Below are 19111 nucleotides of genomic sequence, written 5' to 3'. Positions count from 1 at the left end.
GAGGGTGAAGGGGACACCAGCAACCCACCCAGGCCTGATGGACCCCCAATGAGTAGAGCAAAGCCACACACTCAGGTCCCGCCACACCTAATCTTTGCTTGTGTCATAATATTTGTGTCAATGTTTGACACACATAATAAAAAAAGGTGAAATCCTTCCAATGTGGCGTTAGTGTCCGGTGTTAGCTCTGATAGCATGATGCTACTCTGCCAGTATTCCTCTGGTGCTGGGTTAGCTCGTCCACCTTATCGTAGATAGATCTTACAGTCCCCATAACAGTGGGCGGAAGGACAGGTCGATGTCGTCTTTTTTAGCTTGCACCTCAGTACCAGCACGTCATCCTTGCCTCCTTCTCCTCAGCTCGCAGGGAACATCGGGCCTAGCATCGTTTAACATCAACATGCTACGGGCTGCTAACAGCTGATCTAGTATGTAAACAATGTTACCATGGATACATGCAGGATATCCAACAAAAATAGCAAAAGCACCACTGCAAACGTAGCCAGTTTGGTGTCCCTGGCCAACAAATGAGTCATTAAAAGTCATGACAGGCTCCAAATACAAAGATAATTAAACAGATATGAAAAAAAGTCGAAAAAAAGAACAATGAAGAGAGAGCTGCTGCAACAAGCAGAGTGTCAATGCGCCAGTTCCCCCAGCAGTCTAAGCCTATACACTGAAAAAAAAGATTTGTTGGATTTACTCAATTCAATAGTGGACATTGGTTGCACACAAAAAAATTGCTTTGGCTGTAACTAACAGAATTGCTTTGAATCAACACAAACTATTTCTGTTCAATCAACACAAGTACTTTGTCTTGAAATAAAATGATTGAAATTTGTTTTAATAATATAAATTAAAACTCTGTAATCATTTTACTCCTACGCAATTTGATCACTTTATTCCAACACAATTAAGTCCCTTCTATTGCAACACTATTTGATCAGTTAAATTTAACACCATCGGTACTTCTAATATCCTGATGTTAATTATGTTTTCATAATTGTAATGTATTAAATTACATGTAATACATTACACACACATAATTTAATCTAAATGTAAAATATGAATATCAATTATTTTCTTGTCTAATACTTTACACATTTTCTTGATTATCCTTAAAATCACCAATTTTCCCCCCATTGAAAATGATGAAACAGTTTGAAAATGAGTCTAAACTTTAATTCCACAACGTGGAAGCCACAAAAGTGCACATACATTTGTCAAATAACTCCAATAAGAAAATGCACAGCAGATACAGATTCAACCAGGTGACACAAATTCTCACCAAACTGCCTTTCATTTCTATCTTGCAGCCATATCATCTGCCTCAAAGATTGACTCGTACTTCCAACTTTTTCAGTTACACACAGTATAAAAGCAGTGTACTACATAAACAGTGCAAACATACATAAGAACCTTCTCTAGAAGATAAGAACATTCCTGAGGGTCAGCCACAACACAGTCCACGAACACAGAACTGTAAATCACATGACAGTCAGAAAATTATTCATCATTTAATCCCTTAACTCTAATACCTGGAAGAACGAATGGTGTCCCAACTTTTAATGTGCAAATTTAAAGGGCACAACATATTTTCAACGAGAAATCGCACAACACAGCAGATACTATTGATTCTACAGGGTGGAACCAACTCCCACCAAACTGCCTTGTATTTCTAGTATGCAGTCATATCATCTGCGTCATAAGGGACGAAAATGTTCAGAGTTACACAGTGAAAAGGCAGAAACATAAACAGTGTAAAAAATACATAAAACCAGTTAAGAACTTTTCTGAAAAGGGCCAGCCACATCAGGAACGTGGAGCTGTAAGTCATGTTGCTTTTCCAGGAGTTGTAAGCTCTCCTTACTGATGCATTTTCAGGGTTTGGGCCTTTCTTGATAGATCAGTTGCATTGAGTTCCATAATTACCTTCTGTATTACTTCAAATGTGTAGCGAAGCTTTGGAGGGTGCTTCATGTTTAAGGAGTAAAAAGTCCAAACAGCAGGTTTGATGCAAGGGCAACAGTCTCCAGACCATGAAGTGCCACGACGCCCTCGATGATTATACCCACATCAGAAGAGTCACTGTTTGGAGTCTCTCTGGAAACATAGATTCCCACCGTTGTTCCATCTATGGCGCCCAGTGTGTTGGCATCAGTCAGGTCCTGGTAAAAGATTTATTTTTTAGGTTTTTCCTTTTCTTTTACATTTGATGGCACCTAATTCAACAGGCTACATTTCTAAGAAATGCAAAAATCAAACAAACAAAAAACTACTTTGCACACACTCACCATGTACTCTTGCACCAGATCATTAGGATCTTCATTGAGGTAAATGCTGAGTCCTTATATGATGGCCTCCCTGCCAGCATCGATGTCATCCTAAAGAATTAGAACAAAGAACATTTTACTCAAATTGTCAGCAAGTGGGGTGAAAGTAGGCAACAAAAGTTCTGTAACAGTTTACTTGTGAGACTGGCTTCTGCATACAATTATGCATTATGTTCACCTATAAAAATGACTATTAAAGTATTTTAGACATTTTGGGACTTTTATTTAAGTAAATTCACATTGACATTAACAGTACATTTTAATAGTGAGCTCATCCTGCAAGTTGGCCATTGCAATGGAGACTTCTAAATATTCTATTGACCTGATATGAAGCATATGTGATTTATAAATAAATAGTTAAAAGTGCTTACCGTCATCATGGAAGCCATTTCCTTTAGCTTTTTGCCCTGCTGCCCTGGACGCTTCCCAAACACCTTCAGCAAACTTTCAGAGTGTATGTCAGGCTGTGATAAAAACCTTGACTTGTAGAGGCATCCTTGTGACTCGTTTTAATTCTGCGTCTATCTGTAACAACATGAGGCAATTGTTTCACAACTCTGACATATAAACACAATATTACGTCAAATCTACCCCCCCCCCCAACGGTTCATATACACATACATACCCATTTATGTATTGATTGATTAATTCCTTCATTTATTATTTCATTTGTGTATTTCTTTTTTTTGTGATAAATTAATTAACTTCCTTTTTTAAATTGTTGATTCTTGAGGTAATGATATTTTGCGGTATAATAAAATGATAAGGGATCACGCACGGGAAAATGTTGACTCACTATGACCCCCATCAAACAAGTCTGCAATGCAACACTATACTCATGTCTGAGCCTGAGACCACAGACAGAGGATTTTATAATCCTCTTTTTGTTCAGAACTCAGGACTCTGTAGCTTCTTACTAAATCTGTATTATCTTAATTTCCCTTTCTCTCCTCCTCCCCTGTTAATATAATTCACATACAAAGATACTTTATTTTACTTTGAGTTCTGTCAAGGTACTGCACCTGACAACGTGCTGCTTCCTGTTATAGCCCTTTCAAAGTAAAGTTTTCTGGACTACGTAACATGAAGGGACTTTTATTGTGAAACGTTTTTTCGGGAATTAAATGTTTATCTTCGAGGTAACGTAACTTCGATTAGGGCGGCAGTCTGGAGTGATTATATTTACAGCTGTTCATTTCAACTCAAGTCACAGCTTACAGTCATCGATCCTACACATCTTGGACTTAAAAAAAAAACAGTTTAAACACACTTTGAAGCAGGTAGAGCTGTGGTAACAGATGAAAATCCCTGCAGCGCGAGCAGCAGCTCCTCTCTGTCTCAGGGTAACAGAGAGAATCGGGGTCCGATCTACATTGTTGTCTGTCACATATCACTCTGCTACGCTACTATGTTTACCTGACACTTCACTTCTATCACTTATACAGATAGTTGGCCTAGTTAGCAATACAGAATTGTGTGCATTGTTTTTATTAAGCTGTGCCGCGACCCCCCCCTTCACCCCCTGTCGTACCTCCGCTCATGCTAACTATGCTCGCCTTGGTTAACACTAAAGTACAACAGACGGCTGAAATCAGTTTGAATGCACCTTATAGCTGGTCAAATATTCTCGGGCGGCTAAGGAATGCAAAAAATAGCTCACAGAAATTGAAATACTGTTTTTTCTGTCATGGTGTTAGCTTAGAAATATAACAGCTAGCATACACAGTGATTCAGAAGCTTGTATATAACAGGTAAACTTAAGATAGCAACTCCAAAGACATTACACTACATTTAGTAATGCATTGTCAAACATTCATATTAACCCCAAACGCACATACTTACCGAGTGGAGCAGGGCAGAGCTGTTGAGGTTTGAAGTTGAAGTTTTAACCGTCGGAGTTGTGGAGCGCGCGCACAGACAAGTGCTGAAAACACGCGATTGCATGAGATATCGCGAGAATGCAGGTGGCCACACGATTGACTCACTTTGTCCCGATGTGAGAAAAACATGTTCGCTGCAGGTTCCCAGTCTAAAATGTAGTTTCTACACAATACTTTTACGTTTTGCCATTCAACATGAAGCAATTGTGTTAAACGGATACAATATGCTTAAATATATCCAACAGAGGGCCAGTGTCCTTTTTTTCAGTGTAGCAGCATAACTAAGAGCTGGTCTGTCTGATCCAGCTCTAACTATAAGCTTTATCAAAAAGGAAAGTTTGAACCCACTCTTAAAAGTAGAGAGGGTGTCTGCTTCCCGGACCCTGACTGGTAGATTATTCCAAAGGAGAGGGGCCTGATAACTGAAAGTTCTACCTCTCATACTACTTTTCCACCCAGGGACAGTGGGGGTTGTGAGTCTTTGTCACTTATATTTTGGGGGTCACAGCCTGAAAAGTTTGGGAACCCATGCCTTATGGAGCATCTTTGCTGTGGATCATGTGAAAAAGGCTCTATCAGCTGTATGCAGTTTACCTCTCTGTAGTTTCAGACATTGACTTTTTAGAAACAGTAACTCTTCTTTTGATGGTCTCGTTTGCTGTTTAAGGTCATGAATAGGCATCAGTATTTATTCCAGTCTGTTTCATGACTAGATAAAAAATCCTCACAGGAGCTTTAAACAGCACTTTGCGATGTTAACAACTTCAGCTCGTTGAAGAGATTTCCTGAGATATCATTATTATGACTTATTTGGAATGAAGGTTTTACCTTACAATAATAAACTGGTTATTTGCAGCTTCTTCTTATTTTACTGCTGCATGTTTATTCTTCCTCTGTTGCTCTTTCACTGTACTTGAAAAGACCTCTATCATGAGTATCATCTCCCGGCCCCTTCCGACGCTGTTTAGCTCAGAAAAGCAAAAACAGCACTTCAAGGCAGATAAATAAAGGACGACTAAGAAATTCAATAACCACACAAAAACTGACCAGCAAGAGAAGAAAAACAAGACAAGTCTTTTCAACAGAGCAACACAGGAACATAAGCTAATATCGCCATGGTAACCGCTGCTGATTAGTTTGGCAGCAAACAGAAGACGCTTGGTTTTAAGATGCCATAAATAAGTTTGCCTTCATATTAGAGCTCTCACTGGAGGGTCTGTGCTGGTGTTCACTAGGGCTACTCCACATGTATATAATCAGGCCGTCATGTCGAACACTGTAGAAAAACATTGTACGTTGAGCGTCTTGTTGAGCGAGCAGCAATTAGAAACAACGTTCTTTAGTGAGTACAGAGTGGCAAATTAAAAACTGTTGTTTGTGATATATTTATTTTCCCCCACACAGCAGTATAATGATGAAGAACAGCACGTTTTCATCCTAAACATGCAATTAAAGCTCAAAGTAATGAGCTGATGTACACAAACCAGCAGCCCACCTTCTTAGTGCATGCACAATACGTAAAAACAACAACTGCCATGTGCAGCTACCTCAGCATTTCATATGACTTTCATTTTTGTTGTTCACACAACAACAAAACTGAGTTCTCTGAAATCTCCTCCTTGGAAGGCATTTTTAAAAACCTTTCGGTGACCTCAAACTCTGTTTACATGTGGACGTAAGGCTAAAATGCTGAGAAAATTAAATGTTTCAAAAATAAATTCAGTTCAGGGGTGTAAGGATGGATTGCAACCGCTACCTGCAACAAGATATATATTTTTAGACTGGAGGTTGCGGCTCGGTTTAACCCCCACAAAGTTCTTCAACTCCGTGCACTTTGCTGTTGTTATGTGTCTTATTGTGGAGATGAGCTGTCAGCATTTCCACTCTCTGCTTCATGGAGCTGCACCTTGTGCTCACATCCTGATGGAGTTCAAACTTTTTACTCAAAGGTGATGAGGTGCTTCAGAAGAGAACACAGCAGAAACATATTACATAAATAACGGTTCATTTAAATGAATGTAAACAACACCAGAACACAGTGTTGTTCTCTGATCTGTGGTGTAGTGTGTGGTGCATTTTAGTCTCTGTGTGCTTTGTGATCAAACAGTGTATTTTTGGCTCATGTGCACTGGTTTAGCAGATGCAAAAGCCAAACAATCATCTTGTGAATCAACTCGTCATTAAGGGTCATAAATTACTTGTATTTGGAGTTTGAAGCAGTTCTTTATTGAAGGAAAACAAGAACTCCCTCAGAATCACAACAAGATATTGAGAAATGGTCATAACTCAATTCATATCTTCTAATAAAGACTGCACTTTTTTTGTTTTTTTGAATTATAAAATTAAATTATATCCTTACTTTTAACTTTTGGTGCCCCTTTACTTTCAAGGCTTAAAGCTGGGGTTGGTAATAAGATTTAGATACACTTTTTGTCATACTGGTTAAAATGATCTTTATGTCCTGATGGCAATCAATACATGATGTGTTCTTAAAAAAGAGTGAAAAAAAACTGCTATCTACAGCCGGAGTAAACCTGGGAAAACACCAACCAATCACCGTTTTTTGGCTCCCCAAATTTTAAACCAATCAAATCCTGTCCAGCCGTTCTGCCCTCCTCCTGCGCGTACATTTCCCCGGCGTGCACTCCTCCGAGTCCCCGTCTCCTGCCTCTACTTCCCCTGACTCTATTTACTGCCCCTCTCGCTCGTCCTCGGGCCTGTCCCCTCTGACCTGATGAGGTGCTTTGCTCAGGACTGTAGTCCGGATCAGAGTCTAAAAAGCTCTCACCAACAAGCAGAATAATTAATGACGTTCAGTAAGTCCTACAGAAAATATACATTTATTGTAGCGTCCGTCCGGACGCTGTAGGGATGACGAGCCGATTCGTGAACACGTTGAGTTTTAATAACCGGTCACTGTCGGCCGTGATCACGCCAACCAACAAAACAACAATCAATGTTTGAATGAATGAAGAACTTCTCCTCTTGTCTCTCCTCTCTCCCTCTCACACACTCTACACCTCTCCTGATGCCTTCACTGACCGTCAACACTGTAGGAATTAAGAGCATCTACACTGAACACGTTTAACAAACAGTAGATCTGTTACAGTTTTATATGTGTTATAACTTTTCTCCTGATATCGTGTCACCGGTACAACTGGATAATGCTAGCATGATAGTTGTGAGTACTAACAGCAGCCATATTTGTTTGTGTTTTTAACTTTCACTATGATAATGTTTTGGTGAGGACCGGTTTTGAATCCGTCACGATCATATGGTCGAGAATCAGCGGCGCTCGTGCATGTGAGCGGGGGGGGGGGGGGGGTCGTTTTGGAGGAGCTCCGAGGGAGGAGGGGAGGGGTTAGACGGAGTCCTGACTACCAACCCTAGCTTTAATATCACGACTCTACGAAAGAGTTCTGTAGCCTTCACGATGAGTATAAAACTTTCAGGCAAAAGGGATTACAATGATTAGATCAGTTTAGAGGAGACTTACAGATTTTAATGGATGTTGGTGAAACCAAATTGTGAAAACACAAGTACATGTGATTGAGAGTAGGGGAGTTGTAGTGTTGTGTTGCACGAAGCAATGTTTAATCTTGCAAAAAAACAACAACAAAGATTTAGGTTTCGTATAGCTGCAGTGGGTGCTGATTCGTCTTGATAAAGCAAAGTGAACTCAATGAACATGCTTGATTTTAAGAAGAGGTTTTCACCTGACTCCAAACTTTCAGAATGTTCCTCCATCAGCCTTGGACAAAGAGTAACCCTGTACTCATCCCTGTTCTTCTTCTTATCTTTCTGGCCTTGCTGTGGGTATCAGTGAATGTTCAAAGTAATACTAACTTAGTATTTATGTTAAAGCAGTCAATGAAACTTCTGCTTGCACAGCATCTCTCACTAATTTAGCATTTTTTCTTCAACTCTTGTTTCCTCATAAATAACTGGGTACAGCCACTGACTGTTGGAGTCACTGACAGACAGGGGAATAAAACCTCAGGCAGTATCGCAAGATAATCCTAAAAGCACACAATGGTATGTTTTTATCACATTGAAGCTGTTGAAAATCCAGCAGTATTTAATCCTCAGGTCACAGTTGCTCATGATTCCCAGGCAGGATACTTAAATAAAGTCAGTTGGTCAATCAAAACCTTGCAGCCATCTGAAAGCATGCAGACAGATATGTGATAAATCTGCTTTCCCCAAAGCTCAGAGCCTTGACAAAAAATAATCTCACAAACTTCTGAACCCATCAGACTTGGTACTTTATATTTGTAGCCTAGCTGCTATGTTTGGCTGCTAGCTGTCCACCAAACCCTTTGGTACTGCCAGCTGCCCATCTTTCAGTGGGTGGAAGGTGATAGCTGGAAACCTGAGACAGATAACAATATGCAGCACAAGTTCAACCAACGAGCAGGGCGTTTTAATGATTGCCAGATATGTCACTCAGACGAGGTTAGGCAACAAAATCAATTAGCTAACACCCTATTAAAACTTCTGCCAGTGAATGCAGCCAAGTTAATCCAGTTAAGCTGTTAGTATCATGGCACTGTTTCTGTAGCCTTTGAGTAATTAAAATTTGAGGTCAAGTGATTTTGTTTTACTTTATGAAGAGTTAGGATATGACTCTATGGAGAAGAAAAGTTTTCAACATTTCTCCTGACAGAATTGAGCTCATTTTTCAAATATTATGTGAAACACCTTGTCTTACTACAGGTAAATATAAATAAACAACCATTTTCAAAAAAATTAACAGGATTTTTTACGGTGGCCCTGAAGGGTAAAAGTCTTGTTTTCTGAAATGTTGTATTTTCTGTAATGTCTTGTTTTCTGAAATGTTGTATTTTCTGTAATGTTGTCTTGTTTTCTGTAATGTTGTATTTTCTGTAATGTTGTCTTGTTTCCTGTAATGTCTTGTTTTCTGAAATGTTGTATTTTCTGTAATGTTGTCTTGTTTTCTGTAATGTTGTATTTTCTGTAATGTTGTCTTGTTTTCTGTAATGTCTTGTTTTCTGTAATGTTGTCTTGTTTTCTTTAATGTTGCATTTTCTGTAATGTTGTCTTGTTTTCTGTAATGTTGTATTTTCTGTAATGTTGTCTTGTTTCCTGTAATGTTGTATTTTCTGTAATGTTGTCTTGTTTTCTGTAATGTTGTATTTTCTGTAATGTTGTCTTGTTTCCTGAAATGTTGTATTTTCCGTAATGTTGTCTTGTTTTCTGTAATGTCTTGTTATCTGTAATGTTGTCTTGTTTTCTGTCATGTTGTCTTGTTTTCTGTAATGTTGTATTTTCTGTAATGTTGTCTTGTTTCCTGAAATGTTGTGTTTTCTGAAATGTTGTGTTTTCTGTAATGTTATGTTTTCTGAAATGTTGTGTTTTCTGAAATGTAGTGTTTTCTGAAATGTTGTCTTGTTTCCTGAAATGTTGTGTTTTCTGAAATGTTGTGTTTTCTGTAATGTTGTTATGTTTTCTGAAATGTTGTTATGTTTTCTGAAATGTTGTTATGTTTTCTGAAATGTAGTGTTTTCTGAAATGTAGTGTTTTCTGAAATGTTGTCTTGTTTCCTGAAATGTTGTGTTTTCTGTAATGTCGTTATGTTTTCTGAAATGTTGTGTTTTCTGAAATGTTGTTTTTTCTGAAATGTTGTCTTGTTTCCTGAAATGTTGTGTTTTCTGAAATGTAGTGTTTTCTGAAATGTTGTCTTGTTTTCTGAAATGTTGTGTTTTCTGAAATGTTGTGTTTTCTGAAATGTTGTCTTGTTTTCTGAAATGTTGTGTTTTCTGAAATGTTGTAGTGTTTTCTTTAATGTTGTTATGTTTTCTGAGATGTTGTGTTTTCTGAAATGTCGTGTTTTCTGAAATGTTGTGTTTTCTGAAATGTTGTGTTTTCTGTAATGTTGTGTTTTCTGTAATGTTATGTTTTCTGAAATGTTGTGTTTTCTGTAATGTTATGTTTTCTGAAATGTTGTGTTTTCTGTAATGTTATGTTTTCTGAAACGTCATGTGTTCTGGATTGTTGTCGTGTTTTGCCCTTCAGGGCCACCGTAAATTTCATTACATGAAGTCATATTGGTGTTTTTACCTCACTCAAAACCTTACAACAACAATCATAAGCTCTCAATATAAAACCAAGATTTTTAATTTTAATCCAAGAGCAACAGCAGGGAGAACATGTTAAGGGGGCCGGTATGTTTCACCTCTGCCTGTTGACACTGTGGCAAAAATGTTAGTTTCCGTTGGCATTCTTAATCAGTAAACATTATAAAAAAAAACATCACTTTCTGTAGCATTATTGTTACTGGCACATATTTACTAGGCTACAGTGAACATGTAGCTTTAGCTGTTAGCTGGGTTAAGCAAGCTAATTTGTGACTTCCTCACCCTTTTGAGATTCTAAGTTGCACAACCCCCCGTTCTCTAAACATCATCCCTCCTTTGCTTCCTCATAATAAGGAATAGTGTACAATGATTAAAATGCTTCTCATTTTGATTACACAATGATGATTTCTCTTTAAAAAAAACATCAATTTAAATTAATATCATCAAAGATTGAAAGGGATCTTCCCCATTTAACATTTTGGCTTGTCAGGAGGAATAGCTCAAGTGAAACACATTACTCTGAAAAAGAGTTCAACTCAATCAGCTAACAGAGAGGCTCTGCTAGTGTGAATTCTACCTCTCAGTCACTCAGTCATGGTTTTCTGAAATAGGTGATGGAACTGAGCCATAACAAATGGAATTACTCTCTTGTGCTTGTCCAGACAAGTTAAATGATGTGAACCAGGTCTATATCAAATACAGAATATAAGTCACACTGGTATATAAGATGAAGTCTATTTGTGTGGGGAGGCTTCCAGAAGTGGGTTCGTGTGAAAAGACTTCAATTCAGTATCAGTAACATGCAGTTTCTATGCAGATTTGTAGCTCCTTATCAATACCCTGCCAGTTACAGAAGGTGGTTGTGCACACCTTACAGTAGCATTGAGAGTTGTGAAGAGCAGACAAACCCACTGTGACCAATTTGCCAAGACTTGCACCACCCTCCTTCCACCGGTCACTTAAGTTATTTAAGAGTATTTTCACTCAAACCAGCACTCTTAAAGGTTGTTTTTTTAACCTCATAGTAAACCCCTGTTTTATTGAAATACATAATTATAGACTAATGAAGGAGGAAAGCATAACAAAGTGGTGCCACAAGACTATGCTTCATTGCACAGTAAGCTTTGTGCAGTGAAGTGGCCACTTTGCTTCTTCAAGTCCCATCTTCTGGGTGAAACATTGTGACACACATACCTTTCCCTGCATTGTATAGCAGTGTATTGTTTGCATTGGTGTTGATGATACAGCTCACTTTTCAGATGACAAAAAAGTTCATGTAAGTGCTTCCTACACAGTGAATTCAAATTGCAGCTAGAGTTCTGTATGATTACAATAATAACATTTACATAGTATAACTATTTGCCCTAAGAAAACAAAGGTCAGCAATCAGGAGGATGCTGGTGTAGTGGATCATCCTGCTGCTTCAAATGTCAAATTTGAAGATGAATTTACAGGCTTTTTTATTCTAGCATTGTTTTGTGTTAATTTGCTTTTTATGAAAGAGTAAGAAGATATTTTAATCTGTGCTATCTGGCACAGTAAGTAATGAATAGTCATAGTACGTATTGTAGTACAAGCATTAGGTTTGAAATTAATACATCATTACTTAATCATTAAACCCTGATAATGCATTAAAACTGATGTTATAGTTTTCCTTTGTTTAATCCTTTTACATGAACAAAATGTTAAACAAAACTGTTTCCATTGATACTATAGCTTAGATGAGAAAATGAAGCTCTTAACTTTCTGAAATGTAAGATTGCAAACATTGTTATGCTACCCATTCACTGTCATATGAGTCTACCAGGCTGTGTTTAAGGGCTCCTACTCGAGCTGTGTCTCATCAAAGTTAGTGGGAATGTAGATCAGGAACACTCTAACACATCAAAGTAGGACTGGACTCTGCACAGAGAGATTGGCTGCACATTTGTGACTTCATGGTTGCAGGAACGTCATCCTCCCAGTGCACTGCGAGGAAGTCTTGAGTTCAATCAGAACTTCTCCTCCAGTTTCCAGAAACTTGAATTCTTTCTGTATCAAAGCACGGTAAAATGATGTACATGGTACCTTACACTCAAATACAAATGATTACTCTCAAACTTTAATGTGGGGTCATTTCAAAACAAGTTCAGGGCACTGAAGAAGAAAATAGGTTGTGTTGCTCCTTGTCTCTTTGAACCCAGACAGTTTTTACTTTGAGATTTACTTTTAATGAAAGACAAATTCAATTTTATTCATCCTTGTGCACTGGAGTGAATAAATAATACAATTTAGCTGAATAAAGGCCACTGGTTGAGTGTTACAAGCATCAGCAATCACCAATAAAAAGCTTCTGACTCACAAATGTTTGCTTATTATGAATCTAATAGGCTGCATACAACACACAGAGCGCCGTACTCACTCTCTCATTTGAATGTCGTTCTTGTTTATTTACCCATAAAGCACTTGGGCTGACATTCTCATTTCCTCTCTACTAACTGATCTTAACTGTCTTAATGTAATAGGCTATACTGACACTACGCTTTTCAAGGCAGTGTGTATATACATGGTGTCTAAATCCCAGCCATGTGTGATAATATCTAGCAGAACACGCACATATACAACACTCATACTCCTCTGCGGCGCTGCACGCTTCAGGAACAATGTGCTCTAATGATTTCTGATGTGATTGGATTTCTCTTCATGGCCACTGGGCTGCTTGTCCAATTCTTCCTGCTGTTTATTTGGTTTCCAATGAAGATGCTGTTTCGATGAAGAGGTTGTAAGGATTTGGTCATCTTGACTTTTGACCCTCCAAACCAATCTCTTCCTTTTCCCTCATTTATTTGTTTGGTCATGCTAATCCTAATCTTCCCTTTCCCTCTCATCTTCCTTCATTGATTTCCTCCCATTTATTTCCCTTAACTTAAACTAGAAACTCTGGTGAATCTTGTCACTTCCAGTCATTACAGAGGATATACCAAGCTCACAGGAAACTGTTCACTTCTGTGAAAATTATTAAATTCCTTTGACAACTTCGTGACTTATAAATAAATCACAAGTGGATACTACAGAAGTGGTTTTGCTATCAGTTTCATGTCTGTTGTTTATGCTACCTTTGACTGCATGAATTTGTAGGTAGCATGTAGTAGGTGGTTTCAAATACAGCCTCTGTCTGGCCGAGAATGAAGGGGGTTCAGGTCTGTAGGGTGTGGGATTGTCAGTCCACAGCAGGGTTTGGTTTTATCTGCTGTTTTAATTGGAATTCTCAATGAAGATTTGAAACAGAGGGATACAGGATCTTTGAGAGGAAACAGCCTTCTTCTCAGAGTTTGATGTCTGAATTATTTTAATCTTAGTCTAAGTTGCTACAAAAGTCTTTGACAAAGCAATCACTTTCCCTCATTGCACTTAGTAAGCAGGCAGTACCTATTCGTCAAGCTCTGCCAAACCTATCGATTATGACCATATAGGGATATTTGTCTCTTGTTGTTTTATTTAATCAGTTTTATCCTTTGTTATTTATCTGAGCAGACATTTGATTTAAATTTCACAAAACAGATCACCTTTGATCCTGTTCCATTATACCAACACACCAACACAACATAATTGCTTCATGTATGCTCTATCACTCACATTATTTCTTTACTGAGACTACAAACATCAAACTAAAAAAAGAAACGTTCAAAACATCCATAATTGAGGAGATAATAACCTCTGAGAGGATCCTGTGTCGTGTGGTCCTTGTCCACTCTACATCAAAACACATAATTAAAGCGACTGCATCACTACACAACACTGACGTCAATACAAGTCATGCAGAGATAATGTCTATCAGGGGGCCATCTTGCCGCAGCATGTGCAAATTATTTAATGAACATTGTATTCCCATGCGTTGTACTTGCAACATTGGAAATGAAATCTCAACCCTCTTTGAGCAGCGAAACCTGGCCTCAGATCCCCAACCGGATAAATTGCTCAGTAAGGGTGACAGAAGTGGACAACAAAATATCAGGTCAGATCCACTGTAATTAGTTTGGGTGCTTGCAGTGAATCAAATGTAAATAAGCCAAGTGATTCTTCATACAGACGCTAGTTTGGATTCTGATGATGAAGATGAAGCTCAAAAAGAATAAATCTTGTGCAGACTGTGAGGCTATGATCTGGAGAAACTGGATTCATAAGAAATGTGATGCCAAAGTCATTCAAAGAGTCAATGTTTCAAGATTCAGGTTGAGGAAATTGTATGTATTTAGTGATAATTTGACACAGATATGGACTTTGGTGTGTATTGTTGTGATGTCACCCATTTCTCATAAGAGAAAAGTATTTAAAAACGCTTCATATAGGTTTTTCATATTGTTACTTCAAGCAACAAGACCCGTCCTCTTTCCAATCCTCTCCCTCTGCTCTACCTTTCTTTTTCTTTCTTTCCACTGGTGATAATGCCTTCTTATGGTTGCTATGTGCAACAAGGGGCGCAATGATGTCATATTTTGCAGACTGCTGAGCACAATAAACAAACCGCAAGAGTGGCACTTGAACATGTTGATGCCTGCACTCAAAGAGGTGTATTCACTCATTCTTGCTGTCCACACTCACTGCTCACAACAGGCCAAATAGACCCTGACAAACGATCCAAACCAAACCTCTACTACAGTATTCGTTTGCTTTAAAAAGTGTTATTGGAAGTGGCTGCAGCTGGGTGTTATTATGACCTCCTGAAATTCAACAGGACAAAAACAGACGGTGTGAAGTGACTGTACTGTCAGCTGTCCCTGATCCACTAATAACCTGCCCGTACTTGAAAGGACTCAAGGTGTGAGTCTCGTCTTGGAAATCATGTTCAGGTGAAAATGTTCCACGGCTTTCTCCTGGGCTGAAGTACCACCCGGAGTCAGCTGGACAAACCTGCACATGTACTTCTAAAGGCTTTGAATGGAAGCAGAAATTTGGAACTTTGCTCACCTAATCAAGAGTCTGTGATTGTTTTCATTCATGTATCATTTGTCTTCATTAAGCTCTGTGGATGTTGGACTCCTGGTTGCATAGTTTCTGTGAGAGGTATTTTATCCTCATGTTTCCATTATGTTTATAATACAGAGCAGTGTTACATTTTAACAGCTGTTTTAGATTAAGTCTTTGTCTTTAGACGGAAATGCTGATTAGTTTTAGTCACATTTCCATCTTTGTAGCGCTTTATGGTTTTGGTTGACGAAATCTTCAAAAACATTTGAGTCTAGTTTTAGTCAAAAAACCTTAAGTCCAAACATTTTATTGCCTTAAACTCATTAATTCAGCCAACCAGACATCAGTATCAAGGTTCTACAAACTGTTTAAATCTGGAATGGACGGTTTTGGTCTGTTCTTTGTTTTCTCTTGGTGATTTTTGGTTATTCTTGTCTCTGTTCTGGTGTGTTTAGTTACACTTGTGTTATATGTTTGCCTTTTTTTGTATACTCGTGTATTCCTTGTCTGTGTATCTGTCTTCGATTTCCTGTGGTCTTGAGTTGGTTTTCAGTGTTTTATTTTGTCGTATATTCTTGTGTGTTGAGTTTAGTTTTACTTCCTGTGTTTTCCCGCCTTTGTGATTGTCTTCACCTGTGTGTCCTTACTCGTTACCCACTAGTCTCTTCGTTTCCTCCCGTAAGTGTTGGTTTGTTCTGTCACAGTTTGGAAAAGACTGAGGAAGACCCATGTGCAGATTTGAATATTTTTTTATTCAAATCTGCATACTTGGTCCTCCTCCTTTTGGTTCTGAACCATGACAGAAAAGTCCACACAGACAAACAGTTCATAATCACAAACGCGGGAAGCTACAGGTAGTAAAACTAAACTTATAACAAGAATATTCTACAAAATAAAACACCGAAAACCAACTTAAGACCACAGGAAATCAAAGACAGACACACAGACAAGGAATTCACGAGTATACAAAAAAGGCAAACATATAACAAAAGGGAAATCAACACATGAAACAGACCCTAGAAACTAAACCCACCAGAACAGAGACAGGAATAACCAAAAATCACCAAGAGAAAACAAAGAACAGACCAAACGTGATTTCAACATTTCATTCTCTTCAGTTTTACTTGTGTAATACTTTAGTTCAACACCAATGTGATGCTGCTGTGATGTCCTTGCTGATCTGCTTGAGTAAGATACTGTATGTGTATTACACACAGATCAAGTGTTACGAAAGAGGGATGATCCCAGTCCAGGTCAAGAATAAAATACACTCTTTCTGCAGCCATGTCTGACGGTCTCATTATCGTCCTCTTAAAGCATATGTGTCAAACTCAAGGCCCGCGGGCCGGTGGCATTATCTTTGGCCCGCGAGATGATATCAAATTATTTATAGAGCTGGCCCGACGGTATTTTGCACGCACCACTAAAACTACAAGTCCCACAATGCACTGCATGTCAATCGAGGGCCTGCACGCGAGAGCCGTTACCCGACTCCGCTCATCATCAGCCTTATGAAGCTAGTCACCTGCAGTCAACTTTCAGCTATCACTCACCCCAAAAATGGCTAAACGAAAAGTGGACTTTGAAAACAGGGGGGGGTTCAAGACAGGTGGGAGGCAGAGTACATGCATGTGCGTAACAGAGGAACTTTTGGGATTGAGATCAATGCATGGCACAACTACAGGGAAAGATCTCTTTGAAGAGGTATCCAGATTTGTAAATGAAATGAGGCTGCCTTGGGATAAACGTGTGGAACTGACGACGGATTGAGCGCCCGCAAAGTGCAGGCAAAAGAGTGGATTAGTGGGCAGAATCCGGGAGAAGATGCGGGAGGAAATCAGCGCAGGTGAGCTGACAGCTTATCACTGCATCATACATCAGGAATCACTGTGGCAAAGCCTTGGAAATGGAACATGTGATTAGCACCATAACACTAGCAGTTAACTTCATAAGAGCCAAAGGTTTAAATCAGCGGCAGTTCAAGTCTTTTCCGGAGGAGTTGGGTTCAGAGTATGGTGACTTGCCCCATCACACAGAGGTGTGATGGCTAAGCCAAGGAAAAGGGCCTGTAAAGGCGTTTCGAGTTGCGTGAGGAGATCTGTGTGAAGTGGCGTTTCTGTGTGACATCACGAGCCATCTCAATGCGCTCTACCTGCAGCTTCAGGGGCGGGGCCGTGGGATCACAGACATGTACGCTGCAGTGAAGGCTTTTAAAACCAAGCAGCGCCTGTGGGACACGCAGATGCTGCAAGAAAACTTGAGCCATTTTCCGTGCTGCCAAACTACCTGTGTGAACAACTGTTCTCTTTGATGAAGTTAAACAAAACATCTCACAGGAGTCGTCTTACTGATGAACACCTTCACAGCTCAGAGCCTGACCCCAAACATTGATCCTGATCATTTCCATTATTGTAATTGACACTGAAACAGAAAAAGTAAAGTTAACAAGTGATCATGATTTTTCATCTCATAGTTGGTTCACTGGTGCTTTGGGGAATCTCAGGAATAACTTTTAAGATAAATTAGTCTTTTATACAGAAGTGTATTGCATTCACATGAGAGAAAAAATTATGCTCTTTCTTTCTGAATTAACAAGTTAATTACCTCAGAATTACGAGAAAGGTGCTCTGTTTTTCAGAATGAAAAAATCTGTTCTGTTTTTCTGAAAGAAGAGTCGGGAGGCCTACCTGAAAATCAACAGCTGCAAAGTCCTCAGCTGGCTACGCAATGTTGACAAGCTAATAACAAAACTTAAAGACACTAGTATGTCCCAATGTTAAACCTAGAGTGAAATAAAACTGGATTAAACTGAACAACAGGGGCATATTTACTTCCTTGTGTGGCCTTCAAGTGCTAACAGGATTTTACTAGAGCAGTATATCGTTAATTCAGAAAAACAGAACATTTTTCTCATTATTCCAAGATAATTAACTTGTTAATTCACAAAAACAGAGCAGAATTTATTTTAATTTACATAAACTTTTCTCATAATTCCGAGACAAATAACTTGTGAACTTAGAAAAACGTTTTTTTTATTAATTAGAAAAAATATTTTTTTTTTCCCGTGATTCCAAGATAATTAACTTGTTAATTCTCAAAAACAGAGCAGAATTTGTTTTTTCTCATGTGAATATGATACGCTTCTGTACTTTTATGCATTAAAATGAATGTTTATTTATTGACATGAACTACTGCATAAGTCTTATATTTGTGTCTGCTTCTGTCCTTTTCTGCTCTCAGGAAGACATCACATAAAGCTTTGGTGGAACTGCTGCCATGAGCTGCTATCAGAGAACATTAGAAGAGCATATTATGTTGCATTTTGAATGAGATATCACTAAAACACAAACCTTATTGGAATCAGCAACACAGATAAGCTTTCTGATTCAACTTCCGCCTAAACACAGTGTAGCAATGAGATTAAAAACATGAACTTACTAAATAAATACACGTCTCTGTTAAACTGCAGCGTCAACATGTTGTATTTAGTCATGAAGGCTTCCTTAACTGGAGTGTACATCCAAAAAGTTAAGCCCAGGAATAATTCTGGAGGCATCAGGAGCTCTGGAGGCTGGATTTTTCAAATTGGATTTATGACCGTGAAAACTGCATCTCAGCCCTTGTAAATCCCAGAAATGTGTACTCAAATCATTTTGAATTATGGACGGCCATATGTCATGTAGTGCCTCGTCTGATGGTGCAGAGCATTCGCGGATGTCAAGACAGTCTGAGAGGGAAGAGGCGAGTTAGAGATGATGGGAAAAGTTTGAAAATATATGCAGATGTCTTCCTCCTCTTGTGTTGCTGCTTTTTCTCCGCTCCTGTTTATCTCTTTTCAACTCTCAGTTCAGTC

The 19111-nt window shown here is 38.7% G+C and overlaps 1 long non-coding RNA gene across 1 annotated transcript; it reads right to left on the bottom strand.

Moving 5' to 3' along the window:
- Window positions 1–1284: 1284 nt before the first annotated feature.
- Window positions 1285–4300, bottom strand: LOC117817373. The gene is made up of 4 exons (XR_004632139.1): window positions 4176–4300; window positions 2705–2858; window positions 2295–2384; window positions 1285–2168 (listed from the first exon to the last, which is right to left on the bottom strand). It is a non-coding gene; the product is annotated as an uncharacterized LOC117817373 (long non-coding RNA).
- Window positions 4301–19111: the final 14811 nt, after the last annotated feature.

This window comes from Notolabrus celidotus, chromosome 8 (genome assembly GCF_009762535.1).
Source record: "Notolabrus celidotus isolate fNotCel1 chromosome 8, fNotCel1.pri, whole genome shotgun sequence".
Classification (NCBI taxonomy): Eukaryota; Metazoa; Chordata; class Actinopteri; order Labriformes; family Labridae; genus Notolabrus; species Notolabrus celidotus.
This window is presented reverse-complemented; position numbering and strand designations above follow the sequence as displayed.